The following is a 16,305-nucleotide window of genomic DNA, read 5'->3' as shown; positions in this document are numbered from 1 at the left end:
TCCGGTTTCAACTGGTTTGAAAAGCTAAAAGCAAAAAGCAGAATGGCAACTACGTAGCATTGAAGTCACTTCCAGTTCTCAACTTTACGCACGTGGACGTGGAGACTAATCCAGTAAGATCAGCAGTAGTCCAACTAAGAACGTGAAGCCACCAAAGTTTTGTTGAAACACAACGGTTGTGATCAGACCTTTTTGCACCGAAATTTGAATGACACTTTTACAACAGTACAAGATTTGGTTATCAAATTCATGAATCATGACCCACATAATTGATTGTCTAATTTACTTAATTAAATCTCCGGCCGACACACACACTGACCTGCTTGGATATATATCATTGACTAATTCATGATTTTTGACTTTCTAATGGCCCTTCTCAATGAAAGCACCGCAGGTCGATCAAGGAAAACTCATAGATTAGTGAATTACTAAAATGATTAGTTCACGTATTAATTACTTGCATTCGCACGAGAGATTCACACTTCCAAAAAAGGAAGAAGAAAATGCAATCAAGCAAATATTTCACAATTCACATCGAACCAAAAAGTTAACAAGAAAGGAAAGAAGAAATATGAAGATGCAAAATCATGGGTATTCCAAATTCCTGGCCTCTATAAAACGAATAATTTGGGTTTAATTCATTATATATATATATGGCTAGTAGACTATGGTTTGTCTTATTGTAATGATCTTCAAATTTGACGACAAAATTTATAGTGTTAAGTTGAGGTAAAAAAAAATTGATTTGTGGATAAGTTCTTGCTGCCGAAGATGCATGATATTAATAAAACGACCAAGTAAGATGCAATAATTACGTAAAAAATTGCTCTGTGTTTTTTTTTTTTTTTTTTTTTGGGGTGGTACGACGGTTAGGTAATTTAGTTGGAGAAAAACTGTGTTTAATGTTTTAATTCTTTATTTTAAACTCATTTAGGTTCATGCTTTAAAAGATTTGATTCGGCTATGGACCCACATGCTTTTGTGCAAGTGGTTAGAATACATGTCCAAACCATTGACCATTGAATATCTGCCTAGAAAATATACATATATATTTGGTTATCTAATGGCATACCACCACCGTCACAATCACCATCACCATCACCATTGGACCATCATGTTAACGGCTTGTTTAAGTGTGTATTTGAGGTGCTTAAAAATGTGTTTTGTTACCCAAAAAAAAAAAAAAAGCGTTTAACACTTTAAAAAATTTCTTGAAAGAAAAAAGTATTCATTTAGTAAAAAAAATAGAAAGCACTTTTAAGGGTAAAAAGGTCCAGAAAGCACATTTTGACTTAAAAACTATATTTTTCAAACAAAATCTCAAACACACTTTAAGGCAATAATAATTTAATATATTTGAAACATATGATCACGACTTTGCAAGAGACTTTTATTTGTTTGTTTGTGTTGTGTGCGTGTCAAACATACCTGACAGGCGGACATATAAAAACGCATTAATAAAATAATTCAAAAGAGAAAGGATAGCTTGTTTAAAATTATAAACTTTAATGGTGGTTTTCTTATTTGGGTGATGAGACATAAAGATAAAGTAATTTATGGATAGAAATTTCTCCCAAACTGGTATGGATAAAATATTTTAAATCAACTCAAACTAGTAGTGAGCTGAGTTTCCAACTAAATCAGCTCAAAATTTTAAATCTTTTTAAACTTATATCCTTATTTTTACCGATGAAACATGCAGTTGATGTAGCCAAAGGGCAAACAAAGGTATGAGGTACCAGTGAAGTCAAAAAGATCGGAACTATATATTATACATAAATCACAATTGTTGGCTTGAGTTAAAAGGTGTTGACACACTTACTAATTAGACCCCATAAAAGGTAACACAAGTGACAACCATTAAATGCAACTACTCTTTTTCTTGTTTCTGTCTTTTTGTTTTTGATGAGTTAACAATTGCCTTATGGAATCTATTGAAAGCAATGCATGTGGCCCATGTCCATGCTGTAAAGTATATACAGTAGCTTTGGCTAAACCTATAAATAATGTCATTCGGGTGTTGCAATTTCTTCACTCAACACTAGACGTTAGAGAGGATCAGAAGAAGACGAAGAAGAAGAGGAGCAGTTAATTAAGCTCAAATTTAAATTCTGCAATGGCTGGAACCGGAGATAATTCCTTTTCAAAGCCGTTGACTCGAGATGATATAAATGATGGTACAGTGTATATAGACAAGTCAAAGGCTACCCGATTTTTTGGCTATCCTTCAAATGGAATGAAAGATGTTGAAGTGTATCTGAGTAACTCTCGCGCCGGCGGTACGTCCAAGAAAATTCTTCTTTGCAAAAATGGTGACAAATATTATTTCAATCGAGGAGGGTGGAGTCAATTTGCTAGGGCGAACAATTTTAATCTGAGTGTTGGAGTTACCATCACGTTTAATAAAGTCCAACCTCGAGGAGGAATATTAACCATCATAGTTGGAGTTTCAGAAAACAAGTAAAGGATAAGTGTTGAGCATTTTGGATTAGATTTGACAAACACGAGTGAATTTACTTCTTCTTGTCTTTTTATTTTTCTGGTGTAAAAATCTAGCAAAAAGTACTTTCATCTTGTCACAAATAAAATTGAAATAATTATCTTTTATTATCGGTATATAAATTACAAAAGATGTTCAACTCTCCTACTTACTCCCTTGGCCACCCACTACTTCTCCTCATCAAAGCAATAATCATTACAGAACATGATCTTTGACTTTCAAATAATAGCATATAGATGTGATGGACTTGTAGCAGAAGCTCCAACAAATTTTGTGGACCTTTTTTTTTTCTCCGAGCAACAAATTTTGTGGGCTTGCATTAAACAATTATTTCAATTACACACATTCACATGTGACGTGAACTAAAATAAATTATAAATAACGTTACTCCATTGCATTAAACAATTTTAACTTATAACAAAGGACCAAACGCAACCTTAGTTAAAAGCTTGATCTTCAACACCTTTATGAAAACAAGCTTGGGACCCACACCACTAAATCTTACACGGAAACTCGGACTTGTTACTATCCGTGGTACGGATTTCATATGTCTTTATTAAAGTTCACCAACGAACCTTTTGTTGGTTGGCTGTGATTTGACCTTTTTGCACTGAAATTTGAAAGATACTTTTACAACAGTATGAGTTAGAAGAGCTGGTTTTAGGCACCATTTACCAAAGGATCGGACTGGAAGTAGATCAGACTTAAAATTTTTTAAAAAAATTTAAATCAATTCTAATATTTTTATTTTTTATATCATATCAATTACTTTTTATTATTATTCAAACAAAAAAATTACTATCAAATAAATTTTTTCACCTTTTTACATAATATTCTTACTTTTTTCTCACATCAATCAAATCTACTATAATTTCGGTCAACTTTCTCAAATCCACTCTTTTGCCGAACATAGCAAATTGAGGGAGCAAATAGCTAGTTGCTTTCATGACCCCACATAATTGATTATCAAGTGATAAGTTATCACACCTGCCGACACACGCTTATAATAAAGGTAGATACCTTATAATAAAGGTAGATACCTTTGGCTTAAAAAAGAAAAAGATAAGATAAATACCATTGCAAGCCGTCTAGCCAAGGCAACAAAAAAGTTTTTTCATCACTAAGATAAGCTTTTTGTGCTTTGATTTGAAAAGTGGGTTGACTTAACATAAAAGGTAAAAAGAGTCGATGTTTTTGAAAGGAAAGATGAGAAGTTCATTAAATAAGCTTAAATGTTGATTGTCGAATAGTATAATAGTAATATAGTATATAACATTACTCCAATAAATTTATTCAAAATAAATTATTTTTACTTGAAATAAAAGGTCGTACTCACTTGAATGAATCAAGAGCAAAATACACAAATAAAATTGAATGAATAAAAAGTATAACCCATGAAAGAAAAGAAGGAATAAAAAGTATAGAAAGCAATAGATGGGACCATACTGAAACTATAAAGTTTGAACATATAATTGGTGGGTTAGGTGGCTTTCTTGTGTGGGGGCTTTGATGAATATTGCAACCTCACCCAAAAATTGTACCTTATAATGTTAAACTAATGATTAAGTGATTAAATTTATCTCTTCCTATAAACTTAAACTTTTGGAATAACTGATGATTTAACATGATATTAGAGCTAAAGGTCATAGGTTCGAATCTTGACTCCATTAAATCACCTTCCATTTAAATTAAATATTCGACATGTTGGGCCTCACTTATTAAAAATGAGTGTGTTAATGTAATGATTAAGTGATTAAATTTATCTTTTTTCTATTAGCTTAAGCTTTTGGAATAACTATTTATTTAACATATGAGAGAATTTAAACAGTACAAGAGAATTCATATGAAATTATTTATCCACATAAATTTTAAACTTTTCAATTATCTATTGAGCATATATAAGTCTAGTAATAATTTGAACAACAAATTATTGAAGATTTCATTACAGTGGTATTTCACCCCACTATATATCTGAGCATGCCTCCAAAATTCTAAGGATTTTAAGAGTTTTTTTGGGATTGCGTTTTAGGATACTAAAAGTGCTTTTAACATTCAAAAAGCCCGTTTAAAGAAAAAAGTACTCATTTTGTAAAAAAATTAAAAGCACTTTTAAGGGTCAAAAAAGTTTAAAAATGGCCAAAACGCACTTTTGACAAAAGTTAAAAAAAAAAGTTTTTGTCCAAAAACTCTTTTTGACTTAAAATTTCTATTTTCCAAATGCAATTCTAAATAAACTTTAATTATGCCTAGAAGAAAACAAGTAACCCCAGGCCAACACGTAAAGTTTTGTTCAAACACAAACGGTTGTTATGTGACCTTGTTGCACCGAAATTTGAAACAATTTTACAATACAAGATAGACGAGCTAGTTGCTTTCATGACCCACATATTACATATATAATTGATTATCTAGTGATGAGTTAACACATACACCTGCCGACACAAGCTTTACCTGCTTCGATAAAGGTAGATACGTACATTGCCTTATTAAAAAGAAAGAAATAATTTTTTTTTCTTTTGTGTTTTTGGGAGGTCCCGCCGCCCTATTTTGGCCATGATTTTTTTTAAAATTTTTTTTAATATTTTGCCTTTTCTTTTTCTTTTGTTTTTTTTAGATGCCCAAAACAGTATTGTTTTGAGCTAGGGGTGGGTGCTGTAGTTTTGGGGTGTTTTTAGAATTTCAAGTGAACTGGATGAGGGTATTATGGGCATAAAAATATAAACCATTTGAGTTTAACGTTTAAAACAAACAAAGGGGTCCAAAGTGAGAGATTTTGAAGTTCGAAAAAAGTATGTCAAAAAGGCTGATAGTTCAGAGATCCAAAGTAAAATTTTTGCAAAATTTAATTAATATATTTTAAACAGGATGTTGTGCTTTGTGGTGTAGAAAGTTTTGAATTAAAAAAATGTCTTTAATTTTAATTTGACTGAAAAGTGTTTTAATATTTTAATTGGTATTGGGGCAGCAATGGATCGATGCAACTGACTTTTGTTTGTTTGTAAATTGTGTGTCAAAAAGACTTCGTACTTTTTTTTTTTATAAGTAAAAAGACTTCGTACTTGATTGGTGTACATGTGACGAAAATTATTTTAATCTTTAATAATTTAGAATGTTTAAATTCTTGATGTAAATGTTTTTTTTTTTTTTTTTTTTTTTTTTTTATTTGAAAATTGTCCAATAACCACTATGAGTCTGAGGTAGTACTGGCACATTGATATACTCTCTTGCTGGGACCCATTTGTTTCCAACAAAGGTGGTGGCCTTTGGAGAAAAAACATGCCACGGATCACCTCCACAGAATCTATTGAAAGAAAAAGTCAAGACCTTATGTATTATATTACAATATATCACCATGCAATTTAATATTTGAGACAATATTCTAATAGAACAATGTAATAATAATATATTGCTTCATAATAGTAACGAACAACTCCAAACGTAACATCAATTATTCAATGGCATCCAACAACAACATTGTGAACAATATATAATAAAACTACAATCAAGACCTTCTGATGTCTAATTAAAGAAGTTTAAACCTAGAAAAAACAAAAAAAACATATTACTAGTTGTAGGCAATATATAATTGAAAGTCTTGTCAATTACATATGTATGAATTAAATATATGATTTATCATGGATGGGAGTTGACATGTTACTTGAATTTTTTAGATCCTTCACATGCAGTAATGTAAGCATTAATTAAATCCACCACTTTTTGTTTCCAATGTAAGAACTAGCCGACAAGCAGTTAGAGTTTAATTTCTTAATATATATATATTATTGGAATTGATCTCTTTATAGCCAATAATTTTATTTGACTTTACTCTCGATCTCTCTCATAAAAAAATGGGCTCTGTTTGTCGATGGTCCAAAAAAAAAGCCTTATACTATTATTCTCAAAATTAATTATAATATTTTTTATATCACACTAATTACTTTTTATTATTATTTAAATAAAAATTATTATAAATAATTTTTTTTACTTTTTCATATACAACATTCTTATTTTTTTTTTCTTCACATCAATCAAACATACTGTTCTAGCTAGAGACCGACGAGTGTGTATTGAATTTGACCTAGAGACTAACAAGTTGGACCCATTTGTTTTCGACAAGTGGTGGCCTTCTAACTTTGAAAAAACATGCCTCGCAATTCGCATAAACCCATGGAATCTACCTAGCTCTCTCCTCCTTACTCACTTGGCCAGCCTCCACTTCACCAACTCAACAACCGTTAGAGAATAGGATCATTTTAATAGTTTATTAATTTAAACTAAATTTAATGTGTCTTTTAAATGTTTATAGATACTTGACACTATTTTATATGGGTTAAAAAATATTTTCTCCATACCGATTTGGAGGAAATTTATGCCCGTAACTTATATGGTTGCATTGTGTTTAAGTTATTTGTTGATAATTTTGCTTTTTTGTTGTAAAAAATAAAAAATAATAATAATAACAAAAATAAAAATAAAAATTGTGTTACAAAACGAAGTTAAAATATTTTACTTGTTAATAATATTTAAATATTAACAATATATAGAGTGCAGTAGCACCTAAGATCCGTACAAGTAAGAGAAACACGCATGTGGACAAAATATACATCAATAAAGTTCATCATGTCTTATCCAGCCGACCATGGTGGGGTTTGTCGCCCCAAGCCCCACGCGATCGCTTTTCACTAACCTTTTTTTTTTTTTTTTTTTTTTTTTTTGGTAGCACGCAATAATTGGAAGATTTTCCGTTGGGTTCCAATCATTGACCCACCTCTTTCACTATTCGTAGGTATTATTGGATTATGTAATGGTTAAGAGCTTGTTTATTTTGGATTGCATTTGATAAAAGGAATTTTTAAGTTAAAAAGAGTTTTTACAAAAAAGATTTATTTTTAAATTTTTGTCAAAAGTATTTTTTAGTCATTTTTAAACTTTTTAAACCTTTAAAAGTGTTTTTAATTTTTTTTATCAAACAAGTATTTTTTTTTTAAATTGATTTTTTGAGTGTTAAAAGCACTTTCAAACCCATCAAACGTAATCTAAAACAGGTCCTAAGTAGGTCTTATATGCAAAATACTTTTTTAGGCATGTTTCCGAATTTATTAATCAATTAACCAAACTTTGAAGGATACTTCAGAATTTTTTAATTGAAACTTTTAGGTGGATTTCATTGATACTTTTTAAGCTTAGGATCACAACACAATCTAGAAAAAGCAACAGGCATGCATGATTAGTGGGGTTGGTAGTGAGCTGAGTTTCCAACTAAATCAGCTCAAAATTTTAAATCTTTTTAAACTTATATCCTTAGTTTGACCGAAGAAACATGCAGTTGATGTAGGCAAAGGGCAAACAAAGGTCTGAGGTACCAGTGAAGTCAAAAAGATCTGAACTATATATTATACATAAATCACAATTGTTGGCTTGAGTTAAAAGGTGTTGACACACTAACTAATTAGACCCCATAAAAGGTAACAAAAGTGACAACAATTAAATGCAACTACTCTTTTTCTTGTTTCTGTCTTTTTGTTTTTGATGAGTTAACAATTGCCTTATGGAATCTATTGAAAGCGATGCATGTGACCCATGTCCATGCTGTAAAGTATATACAGTAGCTTTGGCTAAACCTATAAATAATGTCATTGAGTGTTGCTATTTATTCACTCAACACTAAACGTTAGAGAGGATCAGAAGAAGAAGAGCAGTTAATTAAGCTCAAATTTAATTTCTGCAATGGCTGGAACCGGAGATAATTCCTTTTCAAAGACGTTGACTCAAGCTGATATAAATAATGATACAGTGTATATGGAAGAGTCAGAGGCTACCGGATTTTTTGGCTATCCTTCAAATGGAAGGAAAGATGTTGAAGTGTCTCTGACTAACTCTCGCGCCGGTGGTAAGCCGAAGAAAATTCATCTTTGCCAAAATGGCAACGAATATTATTTCAATCAAGGAGAGTGGCGTCGATTCGCTATGGCGAATAATTTTAATCTGAAAGTTGGAGTTACCATCACGTTTAATAAAGTCCAACCTCGAGGAAGAATACCTGCGGAAAGAGCCTTCATGGTTGGAGTTTCATCAAACAAGTAAAGGACAAGTGTTGAGCATTTTGGATTAGATTTGACAAACACGAGTGAATTTACTTCTTCTTGTCTTTTTATTTTTTTGGTGTGAAATCTAGCAGAAAGTGCTTTCATTGTGTCACAAATAAAATTGAAATAATTATCTTTTATTATTGGTATATAAATTACAAAAATATTCAACTCTCCTCCTTACTCCCTTGGCCACCCACTACTTCTCACCAAAGCAATAATCATTACAGAACATGATCTTTGACTTTCAAATAATAGCATATAGATGTGATGGACTTGCCGCAGCAGCTCCAACAAATTTTGTGGGCTTGCATTAAACAATTATTTCAACTACACATATTCGAACTAAAATAAATTATACATAACGTTACTCCGTTGCATTAAACAATTTTGACTTATAACAAAGGACCAAACGCAACCTTAGTTAAAAGCTTGATCTTCAACACCTTTATGAAAACAAGCTTCGGACCCACACCACTGAATCTTACACGTAAACTCGGACTCTTTACTATCCGTGGTATGGACTTCATACTTGTCTTTATTAAAGTTTACCAACGAACCTTTTGTTGGTTGGTTGTTATTTGACCTTTTTGCACTGAAATTTGAAAGACACTTTTACAACAGTATGGGTTAGAAGAGCTGGTTATTAGGCACCACTTACCAAAGGACCGGGTTGAAAGTGAACCAGACCTAAAATTCTAAAAAAAAAAATTTAAATCAATCATAATATTTTTACTTTTTATATTATATCAATTATTTTTTATTATTATTTAAATTAAAAAATTACTATAAAATTTTTTTTTTTCACTTTTTTATACAAAATACTTTTACTTTTTTTTTTTTTTTTTATCACATCAATCAAATCTGTTATAATTTTAGTCTACTTTCTCAAGCTCACTCCTTTGCCAAACATATCAAATAATTAGTTGCTTTCATGACTCCACATAATTGATTATCAAGTGATAAGTTATCACACCGGCCGACACACACGCTTATAATAAAGGTAGATACCTTTGGCTTAAAAAGAAAAAGAAAAAGATAAGATAAATACCATTGTAAGCCGTCTAGCCAAGGCAACAAAAGTTTTTTCATCACTAAGCTGAGCTTTTTGCGTTTTGATTTGAAAAGTGGGTTGACTTAACATAAAAGGTGAAAAGAGTCTCGACGTTTTTGAAAGGAAAGATGAGAAGTTCATTAAATAAGCTTAAAGGTTTGATTGACGACGACACATCACAATAGTATAATAATAGTATAGTATATAACATTATTCCAATAAATTTGTTCAAAATAAATTATGTTTACTTTAAATAAAAAGGTCGTACTCACTTGTAGGGCTGGGCAAAGACCCGCCCAACCCGCAAACCCGCCCCGAACCGCCCCGCCCCGACCGGGTTTTAAGTGTATTTTTGCGGGTTCGGGTAAAATTTTTCCATCCCGTGCGGGCCGGGGCGGGTAGCGGGTTTATACATTTTTTTCATGCGGGTACCCGCCCCGCCCCGCCCCGATTCTACCCGCCCATGAACCTAACCCTAAAAACTCAAAATATCTCCCACCCACTCCCTATTTTCTCTCATCTCACGTCTGACGCCTCCAAATCCAGCAAGAAAGTTTTCTCCTCTTTCCCCCTGATTTTCTTCTTCTTCTTCTCCTTCTTTCCCCCTCCACGCAGCTTCCATCACCTAGCTCCCACCCATGCTCTTTCTGCCGACATCCAGAGAACTTGAAGCCTCGAAGACGAAAAGATCAACAAGGAGATTGAGAAGGAGTTGGGAGAGAGCTGGGCTGAGAGTGAAATGGAGGGAGAATCAGTGAGAAAGAGAGAAAGGAATTTACGGTGAGAGAGAGAAAAAGCTGGGATTATGGACCATGGTTGATGGTTCTTTGACTTCTTTCCCTCTGATTATTAGGTTCTCATGAATCCAGAATCATGAGGTAAGTTTGTGACTTGTAATTGATTAGTTAAAATTTTTTCTCCTTTCCATTTGATTTTCCTCTCTTCTTCTCCTCTTTCCCTTTGATTTTCTTCTCTTCTTCTCCTTCTTTCCCTCGATCTGTTTGCTTGCTGAGAAAATCCTTTGTTTGCTTGCTGAGAAAATCCTTGGAAGAGAAAATTTTGATGCCTTGAATTCTTACCCGACCCGCCCCGCAAAACCCACAAAACCCGTGCCTATTCAACCCGCCCTGCAATACTCGAACCCGCACGGGTACTGTAATTTTTTGCGGGTGACGGGTTGAAATTTCTCAAACCCGCAGGATGCGGGGCGGGTGAAAAAAAAGGCAATACCCGCCCCGCCCCGACCCGTGCCCACCCCTACTCACTTGAATGAATCAAAAGCAAAATACACATATAAAATTGAATGAATAAAAAGTATAACCCATGAAAGAACAGAAGGAATAAAAAGTATAGAAAGCAATAGATGGGACCATACTAAAACTATAAAGTTTGATCATATAATTGGTGGGTTAGGTGGCTTTCTTGTGTGGGGCTTGGATGAATATTGCAGCATCACCCAAAAATTGTACTTTATAATGTTAAAATAATAATTAAGTGATTAAATTTATCTCTTTCTACCAGCTTAAGCTTTTGGAATAACTAGTGATTTAATATGATATCAGAGCTAAAAGTCATAGGTTCGAATCTTGACTCCATCAAATCATCCTCCATTTAAATTAAATATTCTATATATTGGGCCTCACTTATTAAAAATGAGTGTGTTAATGTAATGATAAAGTGATTAAATTTATCTCTTTCTATCAACTTAAACTTTTGGGATAACTGTTAATTTAACATATGAGAGAATTTAAACAGTACAAGAGAATTCATATGAAATTATTTATCCACATAAATTTTAAACTTTTCAATTATCTATTGAGCATATATAAATCTAGTAATAATTTGAACAACAAATTATTGAAGATTTCATTACAGTGGTATTTCACCCCACTATATATCTGAGCATGCCTCCAAAATTCTAAGGATTTTAAGAGCCTTTTGGGGATTGTGTTTGAGGATATTAAAAGTGCTTTTAACATTTAAAAAGCTCGATTGAAGAAAAAAGTATACATTTGGTAAAAAAAATGAAAAGCACTTTTAAGGGTCTGAAAAACCTAAAAATAGCCAAAACGTACTTTTAGCAAAAGTTTAAAAATAAAGCTTTTACCCAAAAACTTTATTTGACTTTAAATCTCTATTTTTCAAATGCATCCAAAACAAGCTTTAATTATGCCTAGAAGAAAACAAGTAACCCCATGCCAACACGTAAAGTTTTGTTCAAACACAATCGGTTGTGATGTGACCTTTTTGCACCGAAATTTGAAACAATTTTACAATACAAGATAGACGAGCTAGTTGCTTTCATGACCCACAGATTACATATATAATTGATTATCTAGTGATGAGTTAACACATACACCTGCCGACACAAGCTTTACCTGCTTCGATAAAGGTAGATACGTACACCATTGATTTATTAAAAAGAGAGAAAGAATTTTTTTATTATTATTATTTTTTTCTTTTGTGTTTTTTGGGGAAGCTCGCCACCTTATTTTGGTTAAGGGGTGGCTCTATTTTGGTCCCACCACCCCGATTTTTTTTTTTTTTTTAAATATTTTGCCTTTTCTTTTTCTTTTTTAAGAAAAATAGATGCCCAAAACGACACGGGGTGGATGCTGTAGTTTTGGGGTGTTTTAAAAATTTCAAGTAGACTGGGTGAAGGTATTATGGGCATAAAAATACAAACCATTTGAGTTGTTCATAAATAATAAAGGGGTCCAAAGGGAGAGATTTTGAAGTTCGAAAAGACTATGTCCAAAAAGTTGATAGTTCAGGAATCCAAAAGTGAAGTTTTTCCAAAATTTAATTAATATTGTTTAACAGGATGTTGTGCTTTGTGGTGTAGAAAGTTTTGAATTAAGAAATGTCTTTTAATTTTAATTTGACTGAAAAGTGTTTTAATATTTTAATTGGTATTGGGGCAGCAATGGATCGATGCAACTGACTTTTGTTTGTTTGTAAATTGTGTGTCAAAAAGACTTCGTACTTGGTTGGTGTACATGTGACGAAAATTATTTTAATATTCAATAATTTAGAATGTTTAAATTCTTGATGTAAATGTTTTCGGATTTTATTTTTTATTTTTTATTTTTATTTGAATATATCCTGATCCCATGGATATACTCTCTTGCTGGGACCCATTTGTTTCCAACAAAGGTGGTGGCCTTTGGAAAAAAAACATGCCACGGATCACCTCCACAGAATCTATTGAAAGAAAAAGTCAAGACCTTATGTATTACATTACAATATATCACCATGCAATTTAATATTTGAGACAATATTCTAATAGAACAAAGTAATAATAATATATTGCTTCATAATAGTAACGAACAGCTCCAAGCCTAACATCAATTATTCAATGGCATCCAACAACAACATTGTGAACAATATATAATAAAACTACAATCAAGGCCTTCTGATGTCTAATTAAAGAAGTTTAAACCTAGAAAAAACAAAAAACATATTACTAGTTGTAGGCAATATCAGCTAGAATTGCCGTTGAATGTTCTAATCATTGACCCACATCCTAGCATTTTTTTTTTTTTTGCCATGAAAGTCTTGTCAATTACATACATATGTATGAATTAAATATATGATTTATCATAGATGGGAGTTGACATGTTACTTGAATTTTTTAGATCCTTCACATGCAGTAATGTAAGCATTAATTAAATCCACCACTTTTTGTTTCCAATGTAAGAACTAGCCGACAAGCAGTTAGAGTTTAATTTCTTAATATATATATATTATTGGAATTGATCTCTTTATTGCCAATAATTTTATTTGACTTTACTCTGACTTTACTCTCGATCTCTCTCATAAAAAATGGGCTCTGGTCCAAAAAAGAGCCTTATACTATTATTCTCAAAATTAATTCTAACACTTTTTTACATTATACTAATCACTTTTTATTATTATTCAAATAAAAAATCAGTACAAACAAATTTTTTTACTTTTTCATACACAATATTCTTATTTTTTTTCTCACATCAATCAAATATATTGTTCTAGCTAGAGACCAACAAGTGTGTTTTGAATTCGGCCTAGTTGGGACCCATTTGTTTCCGACTAGTGGTGACCTTCTAAGTTTGAAAAAACATGCCTCGCAATTCGCATAAACTCACTTGGCCAGTGTCCACTTCACCAACTCGTCAACCGTTAGAGAAAGGATCATTTTAATAATTTTTTTACGTATCACTAATAATTAGCAAGACATAATCAGGCTGTATCTTCGGCGAAGTGGGGTCTTAAGTGAGAAACTCAAATTCAACCTGGATGACAGTAACGTGCACGTGCGACCCAGCAGTTTCAGAGAATGTTCTAATAATTAATTAGCAAGACAAAATTGCTTGTCTAAGGATGAGTTGTGTAACACGTACGCTTACCGACTATGATAAAGTTGAAAAGGTAATAAAAGCAACCTTCATCAATTTAAATATTTTCTCTGTTTAGCAATTTTGATGGAAATAATTAAAAATATTTTGAAGCCTAATTCTCTTCATATATCTAATTGTTGTATCTGTTTAACAATTTTGAACTCTATCCGAAGGACCCTTTTGCTTGTGACCAAACTTTGGTGGTGGCCAAGACATTCTTTTGACTTTAGAAGATTAATGACCCCACCAAATCTAAAGAAAGCCAAATGATTAGTTGGGGTAGGTGGCCTCTACTCTATAAATTGAGCGCTCATGTTCTTCATTAAGGGTATGCAAAACATTCAACTAAAGCTTAGAGTGCACTTTGTATATATCTGGTACGAGTCTCTCTATCTTTTGTACATGTGTTTACATTATTTGATATTTTGATCTGATTTGTCCATGGATATCTTGATGTTTGATTTGATTTGATTTGTTAAGATAGAGTGTCTATTATGTCAAATTTTTGTATTAGATTTGCAATTGATTCGTTCTCTGAATAGCTTAAGATCTTTTTTTTTTTTTTTTTTCTTAAAAAACAAAAATCCATAGATGTTTTGGTTTTTCATTGATTTCTGGTTAACTATATATAACTATTGCATGGATTTAATGTAAAAGATGGGTCGTCCTTTCAGTGCGAGGCTGGGTGATCGAGTGCATCTGTTTTTGGTTTTGAAAAAAGAGCATGAATTAATTGGATATTACGTACGTAATCTTCTTTCATGAAGAAAATAGGAAAATACAATATTAACCTTTATGCCCTAAGTAGGGCCTCTATTGTCTTAAAAAAGTAGTGCCAGGCAATATATATCGACTTTTTTAATTCCCCCAACTACCAGTCCAACACCTTCAACCTTTCTCCGGCCAACTCCTCCATCGTTGGTTGCTTTTACTCAGTTTTTAATATCACTTATAGCTTTGTATGTGATTTTGCTTGTTTATATTTTTATTTTGTCACTTAATTGTTCTTATAATTCCTCCAACGTAATAATTCATTCTAGGATCGGAATCCTCAACATCGACTTCGACTTCAGCCATGGCATGGATGTTTCCAAAGGTTCTCACGAAAAGTGACATCAAAGAAGGAAGAGTCTATTTACCAACCAAGCTTGCTCAAAAATTCGGTGTTGCGAATGGAGATAAAGTGACTATTTATGACGCTGAAATGGACAATACTTGGAACATGCATTTTATTACAAGAGATGGAAAAAATTATCTCGGTAGCGAATGGGGCGACTTTGTTGAGCAAAAGGGCTTAGGAATAGGCGATACCATCACCTTTTCTGAGCTAGGGAACCGAGGAGCAACAGGGGAAAGACTCTTCGGGATTGAACAGACAAAAGTAGGGTTTGATCTCAACGAGATTCCATCTTCTCCAGAGAACTAATTATTAAGGATCATGAGGACATGAAGTACCTCTCTTCTGCAGTTGCTTTAAATTTTACACAGTTTGAATTACTCTATTATGCATGTGATGCATGAGTACACTAAGAAGATTCGTTTTGTACTCTTTTGTTTTCTCTGTATTCGCCATTGTTCTCCAATATTGTTGTTGGCCGACGCCATTGAATTATGTACTAAAATAAAATAAAATAAAAATTGTTAGAATATTGTGTCAAATGAAATTGCATTGTGGTATTGTATTTCAGAAGGTCTTTACTTTTTCTTTCATGGCCGTAGCAATTGGAATTAAAGATAATAATATTATCCAAAACTTCTTGCCCCAAAAAAGGAAAATCAGTATACCGTGTCTATCACTATGCAATGTACGACGTCTTTAACCGTGTTTAGTGTTTTGAAAAGATCTGCTTCGGCCTGGGACCCATATGTCTAACCCAATAACCATTAACTATATCTGCCTATAAAAAATATAAACATACATGGACAGCGTAGACATAATAAGATAATTCTAAACTTTAATTTAAGGGTTAATATTTGGTGATGAGGCATAAAGATAAAGTAACTTATGGTTGCTTTGGGTTTATTTGTTTATGATTTTTTTTTTTTTTGTTAAAAAAAAAAAAAATTGACCTAAAATGTGTTGCAAAACTACTTTTAACTTTATATTGCTTCACAACCAAAAAGTAAATAACATGTTTTAAAAGTTTTGTCAAATGAACCATTCAAACAAAAGTTTACCTTTGTTTATTCTTAAATGTACATCTTATGATGATGTGATAATGAAGATCACCATTAAATTTATTCAAAATCTAAAGATAATTTTTACTGTCGCATCAAAAAATGTACATT

Source organism: Corylus avellana, chromosome ca3 (genome assembly GCF_901000735.1).
Source record: "Corylus avellana chromosome ca3, CavTom2PMs-1.0".
Lineage (NCBI taxonomy): Eukaryota > Viridiplantae > Streptophyta > Magnoliopsida > Fagales > Betulaceae > Corylus > Corylus avellana.
The sequence above is the reverse complement of the archived record's forward strand: the minus strand, read 5'-3'. Positions refer to the sequence as shown.